The sequence below is a fragment of the Gopherus evgoodei genome, chromosome 6, assembly GCF_007399415.2.
Source record: "Gopherus evgoodei ecotype Sinaloan lineage chromosome 6, rGopEvg1_v1.p, whole genome shotgun sequence".
In the NCBI taxonomy this organism is placed as follows: domain Eukaryota; kingdom Metazoa; phylum Chordata; order Testudines; family Testudinidae; genus Gopherus; species Gopherus evgoodei.
In genome coordinates this window covers 79,548,084-79,569,087 of record NC_044327.1, presented here as the reverse complement: position 1 = coordinate 79,569,087, position 21,004 = coordinate 79,548,084, and positions in this window count along the sequence as shown.

Genomic DNA, 21,004 nt, shown 5'->3' with positions numbered 1-21,004 from the left:
CTTAACCCTTTACAGGTAAAATAGACATTAACCCTTAACCATCTGTTTATGACATGGTCTGTACAAGTCCTCCTGGGACCCAGAGTACTTACATGGGCAACTAGCCCACACCAATATCCATGCTGTCATGGATTCATTGTTATAGTCATTCAAGTTAGCTAGATCTAAGCTAGCTCAGGTATGTCTACACGTGCTGCAATTACACCACTGACTGCACCACAGACATACTCTTAGAGAGAAGAAGAATGTGGGAGGGAGCTGACATAACATGCCAAGATGCCATTCTCAAAGAATGTGGTGCCTGGGACAGGAATTTAGCTCTTTGGCTAAAAGTTGGTGAGTACTAGATGAAATAATTCTATATTTGGAAATTACCGAAGAGACAGAACAAAATACTTTTTTTCTCTTTGGCTTTAATATTTTAAAGATTTATGTGGGTCAAATAGTTCAGAGTTCAAATGCTGGTCTTTGGGAACTATGTGTTCCATTTTCAGACTTGGGAAACCAACAAGGTATTTCAGTGTTTTTTATTATTATTACATTGAAATGCGCTGCAACATTGAGAATCCTAAAAAAATTAGTCAATGTTTAGGCACAAAATTTGACCTACTATTTTTATTACCAGATGCAGAAAGTCCTGTGTAGTGTAAATATCTAAGTTGTTTAAAGTGTAGCATAACATTGCTGAAAAAAAATTTGTAAGCTAACCACAGTGTTTTTTATAGGACCTACAAGAAACTACAATTGGTGCTCCTTCTGCTGTCTTTGCAGGAATAGCCAATTTATGAACAATCCCACAGCTGCAATGACATCATCATAAATTCAAATGTAAAAATAAACTGTTTTGATAATGATAAAGTGCTTTCTACTGGCAAATGAGAGCTGTTAAACAAAAATGAGCATATTAATTTTAGTTCCATTTAAAACATGGGGGAGGGGAGGAAATCAATGTTTGCCAAATTAATTTTAGTTGACTGTCAAACAAACTCATTAGCCAGCATTAATAGAGTGCAGTGATCACATTAGGGCCATGAAATCTTAAAGGATCTCTGATAGAAAAGGTCACTGGGAATGTATGGTTTAAGTGACTAAAGAGTTAGTTGACTTTGATTTTAACAGCAATGAATTCAAACACAGACAAGATTTAGCTCTAGAAGTCACTGTCTATGTTGGGGTAGCCACCAAGGTAGAGCAGAGGCGATCTTGACTAAATATATTGAACTATGGTGATTATGGCTACTGCAGTTGAAAGCTTCTGCAGATTTTGATCCTGATGCTGAATTGTCTCTTCACTTCCTCTACATACAGATAAAATGAGGGAGGAAAACAAGTACCAAAATTATTAGAATATTTTTCTGCATATGTAAGAAAAAATATTAACTATGTTTCTATCATCTCTCTACTGTTTATATAAATAATGTTTCACTGGTATGCGGGAGGCAGTATGGGCTCTGGGGGAGGCGCTTACCTCAATTGGCTCCCGGAAGCAACCAGCATGTCCAGCTCCTAGGCAGAGGGGCCAGGGGCCTCTGCGCACTGCCAGTGCCCACAGGCACCACTCCTACAACTCCCATTAGCCACGGTTCCTGGCCAATGGGAGCTGTGGAGCTGGCGCTTAGGGCGAGGTCAGCGCGTGGAGCCGCGTGGCCACCCCTGTGCCTAGGAGCTGGCTGCTTCTGGGAGCTGCATGGAGTCAGGGCAGGCACGGAGGGTCCCTTTTCGACCAGGCGTTCCAGTTGAAAACTGGATGCCTGGCAACCCTACCTCTCACTCAAGTCTTAGATCAGATTATTTATATTCTCCTCCTTAGTTGAATCCCTTCACTATCTTAAATTTCTCATAATACTGATCCTACTAGCAGTGCCACAAAAAGTCAACATCTTCTCTAGTACATATTATTCCTCATTAGTGAGTTCTCTGCATGGAGTCACTTTTATCAGAGCCCTGATCTATACCATACCTTATATACTCACTGAAAAACAAAGGAGGAAACTGGCAATTCAGGCATTACAACTATGGTGCAATGTCATCCTAGTCATCAGCCAAATCAGATATTTTGCTTTCCGTCTCTGGATGATCCTCCAACTTTTAAATGGCAATATAGTACAGCTTATAAAAAGAGAACAACAACAGAGTGGAGTTCCTTTTGGGTTTAATGCATTGTCACACCTCATCTGCAAAAGGTATGTCACTATTAGTCAGCAGTTGTATTACTTCAGTGCCATCTAAAAATGAATGGTTTCCCCGGGCATGGGAAAAGACAATTTAATTTACCTGATCACTTTTGGAAAAAGCTTTGGTAAAGTTATTCACTTTAGCGCCAGGGAGACGTGGGGGAGTAGATTATCTGTACTCTAGTGAACCTTAAATAAGGTTTGGGTTGGTTCTTATTATAACTTAATGAATGATATGACCTTGTAGGAAGGTTAAATGATTGTGTATTTTAGAGGCACCCTAGCACTTATGAATTTTGCAATATAGAGGACATTGATTTAAGATTATTTCATTTCTTATTTATGGAGAACTAGCAGTGTGGTTGGTACTATGATTATGGATCAAGTTCATAGACTTTGCTTTGAGAAAGGCTTGTGATCATGGATGAGGGACTGAGTCATTCACAGTATTATATCCTTAGACTGTAAATTTGCTTTAAGTGCCCAATGGATACAAATTTCATCTTGCATCCCAGTCCATTTAAAAGAAAATCCAAGTTTTGATCCAGTGGTACTCAAGATTTGAAACTGAAAATTTACCCAGTTAACATCAGTTGCATGAAAGAGAGTCAGCAAGTCATTTTTTAAAGAACAGTGGTACTGACCAAAATAGGGTCATTAACTATTGCAGGAAAATAATAAATGGGTTCCTTCCTTCTTCTCATTAGTGATGATTGAAACTCAAAAGGCTTCATTTAGATAAGCCTGCACAATTTGTTCTGCTTACTCAAATTCTCAGAACCTCTTAAGGTCTGAAAATTTGATTGTGAATCTCTCAAAATAAGAACAAGCTTTCTGGCTAGATTTTTGGTACAGTCTGCTTCTGGTCATGCTAGAAGTTCTCTGAGAACTGCCTGCATTGGAGTATTTCAGAATGGGTGCCAACATGCCAATGCACACAAAATGAAAAAATGGTGTGGGGGACATATCTCTCTCAAATCCCTGAAAAGGTTTGTGGTTAGATGGAACTTTGGGTGAAGGCTCAGGCTGCTTTTCTAACTGATCAGTTGTTATCCCTGATTGACATTCACAAACTTTAAAATATATATGCTATATTTTAAACCAATTGAAAAGTATGTCCTTCATGCAGATAGATATCCGTATCAGTGTCAGAACCAGGGGCTGCAGGGGACTTGCTCATCTTCAGCAATTCTCCTGGACTGGGATTCTGAAGACCTGGGTTTTATACCTGGCTTGCTATTAGCCTCCTGGGTAACCCTGGGCAAGTCACTTTACCTATGTACCTCAGTTTCCCATTCTCTAAAAAGGAAATGATACCTCCTTTGTAAAGTGCTTTGAGATTTACTGAGGAAAAAGCACTATGTACGAGTGAATTTCAGTGAGATTTGGGTGCCTAAGATTCCTTTGAAAACCTGAACTTTGGTAGACAAAATTACATAGCCCACCACCCTCTTGAGGATGAAACTGTTGCTGCCCCATAATCTCCCTGCAGGGTGGAGATTAATTCTATCCACTACAAACCCCAATGATTCCATGCACCAAGACCCAAGGTTTGAGCAGGGGAGGTTGAAATTGAACCAAGAGGTTCCTCTCTACTTTGTATAAAGCCATGAGCGATGTGCACAAAATTATAAAATATTAGAAATCTAAGTTCATGAAAATAGAGCTTCAGAAAAAGTTTTTAAAAAAAGAGAAATGGGGTTGAAACAACAGGAAATAGGTTCATACAGATAAGAGATGGGATAGCACATATGCACCTATCTGTCATACAAAAAATTCTTTTTGCAATGGGTGTATGATATCATTTGTTAAAAAATAATAGGAAAACCTATGTGCAAAGTATGGGCAAGGAGAAGCATCCATTCTCCATGTGATGTGACAGTGCAGTGTTGTACAGATGTTCTGGAAGGGTTTTTGAATCAACTAGTGCTCTGCTCAGAACAACACTCATTCACTTCTAAAATTTATCAACTTTTATAGGCATTATAGCAATACTATAATTCAACATCATGCAGATGCCTTAGTACCACAACTGGAGCTTGCTAACAAACTTATTATGATGTCTTAGACTATCAAATAAACCTTGGATCGATGAACCTCATTTGAGAACTTAATTTGGTTCATAATCATCATGCAGAACTTAGACTGATTTGAAGAAAAATGGGCACCAGTTGATGTTTCAGCCCCTTTCCCCCCAAGCAAAAGATAGGTTTCCCATTTCCTTATTCTTATGAGTGAAGATAAATATATTAGACACTCCTCCAAAAGCTTGTTGAGGTTGCTCCAAAGGAAAATGTTGTTGAGTAAATATTATTTAATTAAAAAAACTGATAGCAAGAGGTTTTAACTATCTGCCCACTGGTAATAATTAAAAATAGCAGCTATTGAAGATTTATGGAAATCAAATAGAGGGTTCACATGGGAGAGTTGGATCTTGTAGTAAATACTAAATGGAATGTAGTAAACACTAAACAGAGAAGTCATGAAAAGGGTACGTCCAGGAATGAGATCGCAACATCAAGATATGCTGTTCTGCCAAACCGCTAACAGCTCACTCTCAGACTGTGCTCACAGATACCATTCCTGGGAAAGTCACCTGTATGAAGAATGTAGTAGATCTCTCTGGCTTAGGTTGATGGGCACTAATGAATACTTGTAACAATAACATACCATTGAAGAAAAAATTCCCCTTGTTCAGTCATTCTTTAAAATGAGCTGGAGTTCAGTGTTTGTAAAGATACAAAACTACAGGTACAAAGAATTGTTTGCTAGTTTTCTAATATGGGTATAGGGATTCATAAAGGAAAACTGTTTTACTAAATTTGGAGTGATTTCCTTTGAATATATGATATGTTGGCCAGATGTGCCTTACGTCCTACCTGAATCACTTCTCATCTATCTATCATCAATTTTAACACAGGATACAGCATGACTGGCAGACAATCTGGAATCAATCTGATTATCTTTAAAAAGCTGCTGAGAAGATTCAGAAGTTGCAAGGTCCTGAACTGTAAAGAAAATCTTGGAACTAACAACAAAGAAGAATTACAAAGAAAGATTAACTTCAGAGTCTGCTATCCGGATCCTGTTGTGCAGGGTGTTATGTAGATACCATCTTTCTGAAGCTTGAATGGAAGAATCTCTGAATTGTTTGTTAGCACAACAAAACATCATTGCAGTTTTTAATTATCATTGTAATTTTCAAGAAGTAAGAAGTGGTTGCTTTATGGGCTTCATATGCAGCTCAGAAGGGGCTTTAAAAACAGCTGCATTTGTTCATTGTATACCCTTGGTTTTTTGAGGATGTATCAGATATTCTGTATGTACTTCTCTAAAAGCCTGTGATAAAGGACTCATGCACCACAGCTGGGGTAATAAAGACACAAATTTACTGTAAAGTTGTCCTGTGCTGTGAGGGTCTCATATTCAGGCTGTCTCTCAGGGCATGCATGCTAAGTGAAACCAATGACTGTGAAAGCAGCAAAGAGTCCTGTGGCACCTTATAGACTAACAGACATTTTGGAGCATGAGCTTTCATGGGTGAATACCCACTTCGTTGGATGCATCCGACGAAGTGGGTATTCACCCACGAAAGCTCATGCTCCAATACGTCTGTTAGTCTATAAGGTGCCACATGACTCTTTGCTGCTTTTACAGACCCAGACAAACACGGCTACCCCTCTGATACAATGACTGTGGAATCTTTGGGATTTCCATTGTCAACCAGTGAACAATGTTGAAAGAGGCCATTTCTTAGTCAGAACAAAGTAAATGTGCCCGAAATGAATGTTTTGTTAGAGAAGGGGCAAGAAAAAAAACATCAAACCTTTTGTGTCACCCTTGTTCAGTATTGTTGTTATCCATATCAGAAGTAAAAATTCTTGCATCCTATAGGTCTTCCATCCAAGGATCTCAAAGTGTTTTTCCAACATCAGTAAGCTAAGTCTTAAAACACTTTTGAGAGGCAGTGTTCTATCTACGTACCTCAGGGTTTTCTGTAGTTCCTGTCACTGTAATTCTTCCCATACAAATTAGAACAACATAGCAATGTTGGTAGTGGACCCCATGGAGTCTTCTGCTTTCCTAGTGAAGCAAGTTCGACTTGGGGTATTAATATTTTTAAACATATCATTCTGGTTACAGTCGATCAGATTATCAAAAAGAAGGATCTTAAAAGTGTTAAGACTATTAGCTTCAATCCTATTGTTCTTTTTCATACTTATTGTTAACATAACTCATAAGTGAATATTTGACTACCTAAAAATAAAGCACCTAATAAAGGGCATGATTTTTAAGAGGTAAAGAGTACCCGCGGTGCTCGTTGACTTCAACAGGTGTTGCAATGCAACTGAGAGCAGGATTTGACCATAGGTGATTCATGCATAGGTGCTGTTATTGCTCACAGATCTTGTGGACTGTGAATACAAGATAGTAGATCTGCTTAGTGGCTAGTATGAGGCCTCTTTGAAAATTTGGTCTTCTAAGTTCAGCTTTCCCACAAAAGTTAAATACTGTTTCTCTGGAGAGCCAAAGTTTTCAATATTTCTTTCAATTTAAAATGGAAAGGGTGTAGGACCAAAAGTTGACTTATCTTTTAAAAAAATATTGCAAAGGACATGGGAGGAACTTGGGGCACAGACTCTTTTCTTTGTCATTTGCTTCATTGTGGTCCAGTGATATACTGACGATAAGTAATTAGTAAAAGTCTCAGGATTTTGTCTCATATGTATTAATTACATTTGTTATAATCCTTTAACCCATCTTAAAGCATTAAAGGTATGTAAGAGTTAAAACTGATCTCAGAACAGGTTGATGGCTCAGTTTCCAAAAATGCCATTATTTCCTCCTGGTCACAAGAAACTTTTCATTTAAGTTCTAATAGCTTGGTTCAATGTTTTGGCTGATAAGAACAAGCCAGAATCCTTGACTAGACCCCATGACTTGGCTATAACTGTATATTGTATGCCTTGTCTGACCTTACGGCCTGATCCTGTGAAATTTTGAGTATTTCTGACTCCCACTGAAATCATCTGAAACATCTTTGTTGAAAGTGTCCAATACTTTGAAGGATCAGACTCTTAGCAAATATCCTCAGAAGAATGTACTGTGGAAAGTACTGCCTTTTTGTACCAGAAACTCATTATTAGATTGGGAACTGTGGAAGAAATTGGACCACTTAACATACTTTGAACTGCTGGCTCCCATTTTACTTGCTCATTATAGCAATACTTTAGAGGCTGTTTTTTCACAGGTTTAGCATCATTTTCACTAGAAATGCACCAAACTTCTCTCCCCTCAACTAAACATCATAACCCGAGTCAGAAACCAAAAAATGGTTAAATATCAGGTTAAAATGTCCTTTTTCTAGTTTTTCAAACACTTCTCTTTTTGTCCATTGTTATTACTATGGCTCAGTAAAATCCCTTTCTGCCCTTTAGCAAGGGAACTCACAGCAACTCCATAGCAAGGTGCCACTTCAGCAAGGTATGTAAGTACATGCCTCACTTAAAGCACATGAGTACTTCTAAGTCAATGGGACTACTCAGTGGGCTTTAAGTTAGGTGCATGCTTAAATCCCTTGCTGAATTCTGGCCTAAAACATGTTGACTACCACCACTGAGGATTTTTCTCTTTTTGGTGCTTCCTTTGAAACACCAGTAAGAAATCTTATGTGTGAAAATATAAATTAAATTAAAACAGTAAGAAACTGAAGTGAATATTTTTCCCCCCCAAAAGCAAATAAAATAAGTCTTTCATGGAAGGTTATAAGTCCCATATTATTTGCCTGAGAGACTTTTCCAATCACTTGGGTAAACATAGAAGGTAGACTTGTGTAAATACATATTTGGCTAAACATTGAAGCATTTTAAAGGCATATTTACCAAGTTAAATATATATTTTTGGTACCTGTAGTATACGTATTTTGGTATGCTCCTGCAGAGTCATTACAGCCTATTGAGTAAACATGGCTACTGTATGTACACAGTTTGCAAATGCACATTGGAAAAAAAAATCTAATCAACCAAGGGCAAGCATTTAGACAGCTTATGAAATACAGAGGTTTAGCCAATTGACCATAATTCTTTCTTAGTTCAATGTTATCAGACCTCATATATTTGACAGATTCTTAAACACCATTAGCAGCTAATATTCATTTGGATGCTTCCCATAGCAATAAGTTGATGTTATTAAAATGACCGAGTTATTTCATTCATAATAAGGAAGTTGTATTTTTATTGTTCTGAAATCCAAATGGTAGATCAGTGGCCTGAAAATTTTCATTTTAAATGAAGTCAGCTGGGGTGATGAGTTTAAAAATGAAGACCTGTAACCACCCTCTTGTTACTGCAAAAATCTGTGTCTAGAACAAGAAACATATCAGTGCGGAAGAAAATCTGAAATAAGATGTAAAACTAAAATGAATTCTTCAGGTTCTCTTTAAAATGCATTATTATGCATACTGGAGGCTTATTTATGGTAAACCCCACCCTATTTAAAACACCCTTTTTTGGGAGACAAATCTTTGGGATCATTACAGGGCCATGTTCTACAATACAAATTGTTGGGGGGAGGAATGATTAAAACATTGTTTATTCTTTTAGTGTTTGACAACTGCAGCTTAACAGAGAAGCTACCAGAGGGGCTGGTAAAATCAAATAAAGATCTCAGGGAAAGACAAGACAAGGAGGTATGTTAAAAATCACAAGGGACAGCAGTGGTTTCAAATTCCAACCTGGCACTTCCCCGCTCTGACTATGTCAGCTGCCCCTTTTATATCAAGTTAACGTTAACACAGAACAGTTTTTACCTAAAATAAGGGAGTGATAATATGTAGAAACACTGAACCAGTCTCAGTTTGATGAGTATGAATGGCACCACTGCAAATACTGCTAGTATGAAGAAGTGAAATCTGAAAACAGAGAAGCACCTCTAAACGAAACTAAACTAAACAGACATCTCATTTTCTTTGCTGTTTAGCAGTAGATAGTCACTAATACTTTTTAATTACAATTTTTTATTAGTTTTATCCCATCCTTATTTTATTCTGTGGCTAAGCTCCTTCTTTCCATGTAAACTTCCTCTGGGAACACAAACTGTTGACTCCACATCTACTGACAGAAATGCCACAACATAAATTAAGTCAGGAAAATGATGGTTTTTGGAGGGTGCTGAGCTAGATAAAAAGCCACTGTGCTCCTGCACAGTGTAAAACTGTCCAGCTGAGCACTGATAAAGTTTATCACACGGGCACATATGAGTAGGCAGCTTAGAGAAGCTGTCTGTGGTAAAACGTGTAACAGCAAAATAGCTAATGGAGCATTATTACTTAATAATAAAACCATGACCAAAAAAAATATCTGATAGGTTTACAGGCTGATTTTCTCCTTTGGACTTAGCAGGCTGTCAGCTGCTCTTTTATTCACAGACAAGGAACAGTGAACAGTTCACCAAAGTTGTGAATTCTGCATAACGGGCCCTCAAGGAACCAGTTTGTTTACATTTATTATGAATATTAGTGAAGAGCCAGACAGATTCAGATGCCAACCCAAGCCTTTGCCCAGCAGGAGCAGCACCAGGATTTCTGGCACCGTAGGCAGAATTTGGGGGGGTGGCATTTTGTGCGCTCCCCACGGGGTGCACGGGAGCTTTCGGTTCCTTTCCCATCGCGCCGCCGAAGAAGGACCCTTTACCGAAATACCGCAGGCGACAGAGGCAGTCATTGAGCTGCTCAATTGCCTGCCGCTGTTTTCCGCAGCACATCGACAGAAGGTCTTTCTTCGGTGGCGCGACGGGAGCAGAACCAGAAGCTCCCGCGGGGAGCACACAAAATGTCGCCCCCGAATCTGGCACCCTAGGCAACTGCCTAGGGTCGCCTAATGGAAGCTCTGGCCCTGTTACCCAGAACTTGAAACAATCTGAACCTGAATCTCCCTTGTGGCTGAAAAAGTTCAATTCACTCTTTCTTTTGTTATTTACATGTTTGTGAATTTCAGGACTTCCTGGTTTGCTCTACAAGTGGAAATGCTGCAACAAAAATTGGTTTCAGAGTATTTCTGACACAGCCAAACCCAAATGTAGTTGAAATCTCACAAGAAAGTCTGATCATGTGAGCTCTGCAGGCCAAAGAAATTTGGATAAATTCAGATAAGCTTAAAAATAAGCAGACCACTGAGTTTTCCGAATCAAACAAATGCATGCTTCAGGTTTATCCTTCCAGCCATAGCAGCGGTTGCTATTCAGAAGAGGCACATACTACACCTGGATACCTGGATGATGTATGTTTTAACTTAGTTCTCCGAGGTCTGGAATATGTAATACAAATCAAAATGACACATCCGGTGTCTGAAAAAAAGTCTGGATTAAGGAACTCTTGGAAACAATAGTAAACTGCAAAACTAAGCAGTCGCATGTGATAGCTTGTGATGGATCAGGAAGGATCAATAACTCACTCGAGTCTGTTCACTCCATCATGCAGTACTGATCCCACTAGGCAGTCTGCTGATTCACTCTGTGGTGGACAGATTCTCCTCTCTCTTCTGCCACCATTTATACATGAGCAAAGTGAGTGCAAAGTCAGTGTAAAATCTACTAACTCAGAAAGGTAGCATTGTACACCTGCATTGCACATGTGTAAATTACTACATGAGGTGTAAGGCCCAGAGAGTTGAACTGAAATGGAACATAGGATTCATAAAAGCATACAAACTAAAGACCATTGCCAACATTCATATAGAAGAAAAAAAGACACAGAGAGAGGAAAAGTCAAAAGAAGCAAGAGAGAAAAAAAAAGAACAAATCAGTTTTACAGCAAAGGGGAAGATAGAAAATACGTGAATTAGAAGGAAAAAACAACAAGACTTTTCTCTCACATAGTGAAGCTGTCCTCAAATGCTGCAGAAAAGCCTTCAGAAATAAAAGTAATGATTAATAATATGATAGCAGAGGAGAAAATATCGCTCCTCCCTTGACAGATGAGTAAAAGCTGAAAGAAAAAGATTTTAATGCAAAAGAAAAACATTAACCCAGCCCTTAAACATAGAGGGAATAACCCTTCAGGTGTATCATTTGAAGGCAGATGTGAAAAAGAATTAAAATATTTAACATGCTCAGAAAAGTCATTTTGGGACTTGCCCCCAAATTTTACTCAGCATGCTGTTTGTGAGCCAGGCAGAGTTCTCAGAGGAGTAGCCATCCCTGCATTTCAAGTGGTAGAGGCCAATGTTTCTTCACACAAAATGATAAACTCCTGCACAGTGGGTACGTGGCCAGCACTGAGCACATTTGCAGTGAAGTCTATCATTCAGTATGTGTTCTATAGGGCCTAGGTTCCCCTAAACTGGTGCAGAATAATGTAATTTACATCTCAGTGCTCCATAGGGAGATGCAGCCCATTCTCAAACAGTTTACAATCTAAAAAAGTAGAAACTGTGCTGAATAAGGCTTTCATTTTCTCAGCATAACTCACGTGAAAACAAATTGTGCTTCAGGACAGCTACTCTTGTATGTCTGTAAGCCAACGCTATGTGACACATTGTCCTTGCTTTCTAAAGTAGGCCTCATCTCACTTTTAATGTGTGAAAGGAGAGATTATTCAACACAGTGGTAGACACATTTCTGTTCTCAAGAACACTGTGATATCATTAATCTTCTGGCAAGTCTGCAAAGGCAGGTTATGTGACTGCAAGTATTTTGCAAGGCTATAAATAAAGTTTAAAGAGAGAAAGAGACAGAAAGAAAACATGTTTTCCTAGAGCTCTATTGCTACAATACGGCCCACATTAACTGTGCAATAATTTACTAGTCATAACACTTTTAAAATCCTCCTTATGGCTTTTCAACATCTGTCCAGAAAAGTGGGGCATAAAACAGAATTCTAAGCCTGTTACACAAATATTCTAATACAGTTTAAAACATACACTTTATCAAATGATATAGAAAGCAGAATTAGCATATTCAGTTTGTGTGTGTGTATGTATAAAGAGAAAACAATAGTGTGCTGTGGTATGAAAGTTTTATCAGCAAGAGTTTGTGACAGCCACATCGTTAGTCACAAGTGAAGAAGATTACAAGGTCTTCTTAAATGGGTGCCTATAGTATCTTTATACCTCCTCATCAAGTATTCTGTATATGCCACATACATTTTAAATAATCTCTTTTGGAAATCATAGAAATGAAGGGCTGGAAGAGACATCCAAAGGTCATCAAGTCTAGCCCCCTCCACTGAGACAGGACCAAATAAACCTAGATCATCCCTGAGAGATGTTTGTCCAACTTGTTCTTAAAAACCTCCAACAATGGGGATTCCACAGGCTCCCTGGGAAGCCTATTCCAAAACATAAATACCCTTATAGGTAGAAAGTTGTTCCTAATATCAAACCTAAATCTTCCTTGCTGCAGATTAAGCCCATTACTTCTTATCCTGTCTTCAGTGGACATGGAGAAATGCCGTTCTCTTTGTAACAGCTCTTAACATATTTGAAGACTATTATCAGGTCCTTCCTCAGTCTTCTTTTCTCAAGTCTAAACATGCCCAATTTTTTTAACAATTCCTTATGAGTCAGGTTTTCAAAAAACTTACATTCTTGTTGCTCTTCTCTTGACTCTCTCCAGTTGGTCCACATCTTTCCTAAATTTTGATGCCCAAAACTGGAGCCAGTACTCCATCTTAGGCCTCACCAGTGCCAAATAGAGCAGGATAATTACCAACCATGTCTCACATAGGACTCCTGTTAAAACAGGAGTTCAAAAGAGTTGTTTTAAAAAAAGTCAAAACTGTTTTTGTATCCTTTCCCCAGTAAAACCAGGGGCCTTAGTTATTATAAGTCTGGTGATTCAGGGCTTAGAAGGAGCCATAAACATTCCTCTTCAAAAGGACCTTTCCACCATAAGAATGACACTCACAAGACTGACACCCCCTTCTAGCCAAAAAAACCCCAATTACCCTATTCCCCAAACATCTAAAAAAATTAGAAACACAAATCCTACATCAAGCAGAGCTTTTACCCCCAAAAGAATTCTGAGAGACACCATATAATCCACTCAGGACATGGCTACTGCTTTCATTTATATATAGAAGATAGAAAGATAAAAACTAATGAGAATAATGTGAAATAGTTTTTCTGTGTCTGAAAAGGTAATGATTTTAAATATTGGTGACCTGGACACTTCAAGGGCTATCAGTTAGGGATGGGTCTTATTGAGAGGCTGGATCTCCTTTTTCCCAAATGGATAAAGCCCCAATTTCTAACTGTGCAAGGTTGTGATGTATCAGATTTTAAACCTACAAATGTTCCAGTATTGAACATTGCCTGCCCTTGGCTGGAGGCAGGGTAATTTTGGGAGGAAAATTCCACACTTGGAAGAAAGAAGGAAAGAGTTTCTGACATATGCTTAAAAATGCAAGTGGTGGCTGTTTGAAGCAGTTGAGAGATAAAAAATGGTAGAAGTAATTCCAGCGAAGATATATTAGTGGACAGCTTGCCAGAGCCAGGTGGTGAAGTGGTCAAAGGTGCATGATAAGTTGCCAAACCATGTGATATGTTTTATTTATCACATGATTTTTTCTATTTATCACATGGATATCACTATCAGTGATGTGGCTTTTGAAAATTGGATATTTGTTGCTTGTCTCAGCAACACTACCTCACATTTCTCTTATGCAATTTACTGATTGGGGATCATTTTGTACAAAACAGAATTTCCTTCTCTATGGAGCTGCAGAGGCTTGCAGCAAAAGTGTTTAACTTGCCATAGCTTATTGTTTAAAACTATTTTTTATTCCAACCTGTAGAGTTAAAGAGACTTATTTGAATTCTTTTTTTTCTGTTTTTTCAGGTCAGATTTTTGTCTTGCCCTCAGTGAATGCTCAAAAGGGAGGAGAGGAGCCAGAATCCTGCTCCCTATGGTATAAAATTCTATGCTCTGTGAACACAGACATCAGAGAAGCGGTAGCTATTTCAGGAGCACCAGCCACCCAGAAGGGGGTTGGGCCATGTAAGGTGAAGAGTGGAACTGGATAATAAGGATAGGATTTCAGGAGAGTTCTAGATTTGTTTGTGAATGGCCAGAAGCTCAGCAATGAGCTCAGTCCTCAGTTTGTAAAACTGGCCTCTCAGCAGGTTTAGTAACACTCTTTCTTAGAACTCTGCCTCCTTGCTACATCACACTTATCTACAACAGGTTGCAAACTGAAGCTTACACTGGGAAAGTGCCCAGGCCACTCATTTCCTAATCCCCTGCACTTTGAAGGCATTCTGTCTGCAACTCTGCTCCAAAAGCAGACTGCCTTTGGGAACTGCTCTACCCAGACGCCTTGGGAAGCTTTTTTCAACTGCAGTTTTTGGTATTTCAATAACAAAAAGCATCAGATTGAAAAACCACAGTTAAATGACAGACTTAATAGTTATGCGAATACAATCATATTCAAGTGTGTAGCTATGTGGGGGCTTTTTGGAGTCGTCGTCCCTCCCACATAGTTTTTAATGCCACATGATGATGCTGAGTGCCTGCTGTTGGTTTGGCCTCAACAATAGACAAGTTTGTGGCTGAGTATGCTGATGTGAAGTAGACCAGAGGATTCGAGTCCAGCCGTTTCTCTGTAATAGGAAGTGTGGTTTTGGAGTTAGGCTAAAAAGTGAGGCCACCAGGCCACCTTGCTGATGTAAGTGAGTAGAGGTCAAAGACACTATTCAGAGCAACATCTGAATCTCCATACAAGCAAGACACTTCTTCCCATGCTTACTTCCGCACTGTTATCTCTCTGCTGCCTCACCTAGAGAGGTGCTAAGGTCCTCAGCTTCTATAAGATGTCATAGCACCTTAGTCGATGGAGCTGTGACAATTTACCCCAGCTGAGAATCTACCCCTGAGAATAGGCCATCCCAATTTTCTTGTGGCAGTAGCAGCAGAGTATTTCCCTTATGACTGCCCTGCATGCATCAGCTACATCACACTGGATGACTTGCACCTAGCTCCTGGAGGTGAATGTGCAAAAGAGAGACAGAGACTTAAAGATAGGTTAGGTTGGGGAGGTGGCTTTTTTGGTGGTGTTTTTGGTTTTCTTCTCATGGCATCGCTATAGGGCAGAGTGTAGGTTGTTTGGGTGCCTTAACTATGCATTTCTGTGTCTGGACATGCTTGGATTTCTTTTAAGTGTTACCTTAACCCTGAAGTTCTTGGCTTTGTAATATTTTATTGGGAATAATTCTGACATCTATATACTGTTTTTCCTTTAAATTACTGAGTTACTTTCAGACTTCACTCCAACTTAATGTAGTTTTACCTGGGACTATTTAACTGAAACACCACATATATAATACACATATTCTTGTACAGATAATATTCTTCTCTTTAGGACAGAGCCCGGTTATATGTATTGCTCTGTGCGAAGATATTACTGTGAAAATCTGTGTTGTCATCTTAAATAAAGTGAACTCTAGCAAGATTTCATTGAATAGCACTGAATTTGCCCCAAGATCCTATTTTACATATTTGTATAGTTGCATTTACATTTTTTACACTGTTATAAATATGTCATTTCTAAATGTCCATGTCAAGGGATCCCCTTTGGAAAATGTTATGTGGTCTCATTATACATACCCCATCCTATTGGAATTGCTTCTACTATAATGCTGTCTGACAAATAGGAGATGTATCTTGACTTCTACAATCATTTCCCATTAAACAAGGTGGAGTGTATCTTAAAGAAGCCTCCAATATATGCAATAATTAATTTTAAAGAGTATCTGCAGAGTGATTAGATTTTATTTTTATATGTTACTTCAGATTTCATCTAAACTGAAGTGTTTCTTTAGGCTGTTTTGCAGCTGTGCTTGCTTTCCAGCCCTAATAGTCATTCAGATCTGTTCTTGTGCTCTTGTAACCTGCTGTTAGCCCATTATTTGCAATCTGTGGAAGGAGGAGACAAATTGTGTCACTATTCTTTATCAAAAGACCACACAGTTGTTTGCCACTTTGACTCCATGATGGATAGTTATCTTGAGATGTGACAGGTGTGAGACTGGAAATTTAGAAGGAAACAATGCAGGAGCCCAGTTGCATTTTGTTATTGACACTTGCTTTATAACATAGGGTTAATCAGTCTCTTATGTTGTACTTAACCTCTTTTCTTTTTGTGTGCAAAATGCAGTTTTTCTCATCCAACCGACACTGCAGGAAAAGGTTCAAGGAGATAACAGACAACATTTTTTCCTTTACCACATTCTGGATACTCGGTATGAGAACTCTATCTCTGAATTTCATTTGACTAATCCTTTTTAAAACTGGGATACACAACTGGAAAAAGTACAATTAAAACTTTCAAAACATCCAAGAGTCAAGAAATCTACCACCCTGAGGAGAATGGTCTTTCTTAAGCTAGATCTTTGTTGTCAACAAGCATTCTTTCAGCTGTGGTTTCTATAAAATAATTAGCCATATCTTGTCACCCATTGATTGGACTGAAATAAAACTGCTTCAAATTAGGAACAGTAGCACATTAGAAATTAAATAACCATATTTGTTTTTAAAATTTTCCAGTTCAGGGAAGTACAGATTTCAGTGCATTTTCTGCCAGTATTCTAGATCCCATTTAGGCATTATGTTGACATTCAGAAAAGAGAGCACAGTTACCAATGGATACATCAATTCTGTAAATGTTATATGCCTTGTTCGTTATTATATTGTGCCGAACAGTGTGACAAGATATATAAGCTGAGGTTCTCAGTAAATGAGGATCTACTTTAAAAGCCAGAGAATGATGATTTTTTTTTTTAGAATTACAGTAATATCTAGAAGCCTCAACAGAGCTTAGGACCCCAGTGTACATACGCATAGTAAGTCCCCATCATGACAGACAGTACTAATCCAAATAGACAAGGGAAAAGGCAGGAGAAAGGGAGTAGCATTATTCTCATTTTACAAGGAGGGAACAGAGTCATATATATCCACACACATATACACAAAGATTTCCTGAGGTCATGCAGGAAATCTCTGGCTGGGCTGGGAATTGAACCTAGCTCTCGAAAGTCCCAGTCTAGCACCTAGACCTTAATTTACTTTGGTTTCAAATGTATTTTATTGTTCTATTTCTTTGTCCCACTTTTTTTTCTGCTGTGAAACATGACTTGTAAGCAAAATTTTCTGCTGAATGCATAAGGAGCATTTTAAGTGGATTGGTGACCTATTGCGGCTTCTAGACAGTTCAGGCACAGCTAATTCACACTGTGTGTTACAGTGAAAATGTAAAGTTGTTGCCTTATATTTGGTTAGCTAAAGAAAGTTTAAACAGCAAACGGAGAACTATTTTGTAGAAAATAATTCCTGCCCATGGAGGTATAAGCAGCAGGGCCAAAGTTACTTAGTAAAAAAACAGCAGCTTTGAGGCTTAGAAATTTCCTCTGCATCATGCACTTGGGCAGCAGATTTGACCACCCATGGATCCTTGGTGTGATCAGCTGGTGTGGCTTGGCTAATCCTTGAATGTCTCAGAACCCATGGGGCAATACCTTCCAGGCATTCTTGTAGGGCTGAAGGATCCATATCATGGCCAAGACTTCCCAGGTTGCTCCCTGTCGCCTCGTTCCCTGTGACAAAATGCTCAAGGAGTAGAAGTTCCTATGACTCAGTGCTGATGGTATCATAATTTACTTACTCAGAGAAATTCCATTGTTTTTCTAGGGACGTTATGTAGAGAATGGCTTTCCACTGGACATGTCTCATCCCCACCAAGCCATCCCTCCCCCACAAAGCTCACTTAAGCTTGACTGTATATATTTTGAACAGAGTGGCTTTTGCAGGGTCAGAAGCAGGCATCTTGGTACTGCAATACCTCAGCTTATTCCCTCTGAAAGATTTTGGCACAAAGCCCTTTCATTCCCTCCGTGGGAAATATTGGAGGGGCTGAGATTTCTCTAAGACTCTGAAATGTCTCTATTGGATTTTCATATTAGCCTGCTTTCCCCACTCATTTCGTTTTCCCTTCTGAACTTTAGTCATTACAAATGAAAGCTTGAAAAGCATCTCATATGAAATTCATGTCAGCTAGAACCAGAAGAAAAGGTACCAAGAAAATTTCATATGTGAGATTTGGGGAACAGGTTTCCATCTACTTTATTTTACTGTCCATTCTACTTACGTTTTCATGTCACATCTTTTCTAAGCAGAGAAGTGGTTTGTGTGGTTTATTGCTGTCACATGGCTGACATTGTTATTCCATAACCTTAAGGCACTTGTTCTTTTGCTCCAAGCCCCTAAACCTTGGCTCTTGCATGCTTTCCTTTTTCTCACCCTAACACTGCAACAGCTGAAATACATAAATGCCAAATAGCAACAGAAATTCCTAAACAGAAGTAGTAATAAAATAACATACCTCCAACATCAAGGAGATACACACGTGACTGACATGGTTCAAGTGGCAGGTTTTAGTTAATGACAATTGCTGCCACAATGGATCAAATTCCATATTTTAAAAAACAATAAGCAATAAGGATTAAGTCAGTTAAATTGATAGGCTTTGTAAGGAAAACATTTAAGAGCCATTGACCAGAAGGATGTTCTTATGGTTAAATATGGTTAAAGCATTGGTCAAGGGATCTTTGTTCAATTCCTGACTTGGCTGCAGACTTTCTGTGTGACCTTGAATAAATAACTTTATGCTTCATCATTTCACCTGCAAAATAAGGCTTATGATGCTATTTCATTTTTCTGTTTGGATTGTACACTGTTAAAAGGAGGGGATGTCTCAGACTATCTGTGTATGGGGCTTATCAAAATGGGGCTCTCATTCTGCAGGGGTCTGTGGGCATTACCATAATTTGAGTAAATAATAAATAAACAATAATAATTAATAAATAATTTAAGTAAGTCAAAGTAGGAGCAAGGACAAAACATAAAATACTCTTTCATATTTGTAAAAATGATGATCTCTATTGATCTAGGTTTAAGGTAGTGGAAATGTCAAGCAGTTGAAGAACAAATAAGTGTAAAGAGTATAAGATGTGTTGTTAAGAGAGAGAAAGCTTTGATTTGTTCTTAATAGTGTTAAACACACTGTTAAGTAAAAAAAAAAAAAGCATCATTGTCATAACATTTTTCCCAGATCTGGACCTTAGCGTCCAAAATATGGGTGTTAGCATGAAAACCTCCAAGCTTAGTTACCAGCTTGGACCTGGTAAAGCTGCCACCAGCCAGGAATCTATACAGTGCCTGGCGCACTGTGGTCTTCCCAAAACCTTCCCTGGGGGACCCCCAGACTCAGATTTCTTGAGTTTCACAACAAAGGGGAATAAACCATTTCCCTTTCCCCCTCCGGGTGTTCCCTCCCTGGGTTCCTGGAGAGATATACAGAAGCAAGCTCCGTGAATCTAAACAGAGGGACTCCACCCTCCCTGTTTCCAGTCCTGGAAAACACAAGTACTTCCCCCCTCACCCAGAGGGTATGCAAAGTCAGGCTAGTAAATTTAACACAAAGAGATTTTCCTCGACTTTTTCCTCCCACCAATTCTCTGGTGAGCTGCAGACTCAATTCCCTGGAGTCCCCACTAAAGAAAAACTCCAACAGGTCTTAAAAAGAAAGCTTTATATAAAAAGAAAGAAAAGGACATAAAAATGGTCTCTCTGTATTAAGGTGACAAATACAGGGTCATTTGCTTAAAAGAAAAAAATGAATAAACAGCCTTATCCAAAAAGAATACAATTTAACACATTTCAGCAACTATACACATGTAAATACAAAAGAAAACAATATAAACCTTATTGTCTTACTATCTTTGTATTACAACTTGGAAACAGAAGATTAGAAAGCTGGAAATAGAAAAATCACTCTCATAGCCGAGAGGGTCAGACCCAAGACAAAGAACAAGGAACTCACACACAAACTTCCCTCCACCCAGATTTGAAAAAGTCTTGTTTCCTGATTGGTCCTCTGGTCAGGTGTTTCAGGTTACTGGTGTTACCCCTTCACAGGTAAAAGAACATTAACCCTTAGCTATCTGTTTATAACAATTATAAGAAAACATTCCATGTTAGACTCTAATAATTCTTACTAAGGAACTAGTGAAGGGAAAAATATACTCAATATAATGCAATTATTTTTTCTGTTCAATCAGTAGAGGATTTGGATGAAATCAAATATGAATTAATAATATGTCTTGTCATGCTTGCCCTTCTAAAAACATGTCCTTCTAGTCTGTTGAAGTACTCATATCATATAGAGAGAACTGAAAGTTTTAAACATTTTGATTTACTGCCAAGACAGATGTTTTATCAATAGCATGTTCAGATGCCAATACATACCATAGGCACAGAGTGAACACTAGCACTGGACTTCAAGTTCCTCTGACAATAAGACAGTGGTTGAGATTCTGTGCTGTGCCTTGAAGCAATTCCATGAGATGGAGTCCCATGGAAGAGGCCTTTCCCAGGGCCTAGCGTGGCCACAGTGTAAAGTAGTTCTATCTTAGGTACTTTTATGCCCCTATTACCGTATCACAACGACTCTGAGTCAGGGAAGTGCTATTTATCCCCATTTTACAAATTGGGAAAAAAGAGGCATGGAGAGATTAAGAGTCAGGTATTTAGGCACCTAAATATGCATGTAGTGAGATTTAGAAAAGCACCTAGTTCCCATTAAAATCAGGCCCCAAAATATTTACTCAGCATCACACACAAAGTCTGTACCAGAGCAGAGACTTGAAGCCAGGTCTCCTAAATTCCAAGCTGGTAGTCTAACCCTTGAACCATCTTTTCTCTCAAAATGCCATCAAGTTGGATGTCTGTCCTTAGATTGTGAGTTCCTCAGCCTTGCGACTGTTGTTTGATTGAAAAGCTCG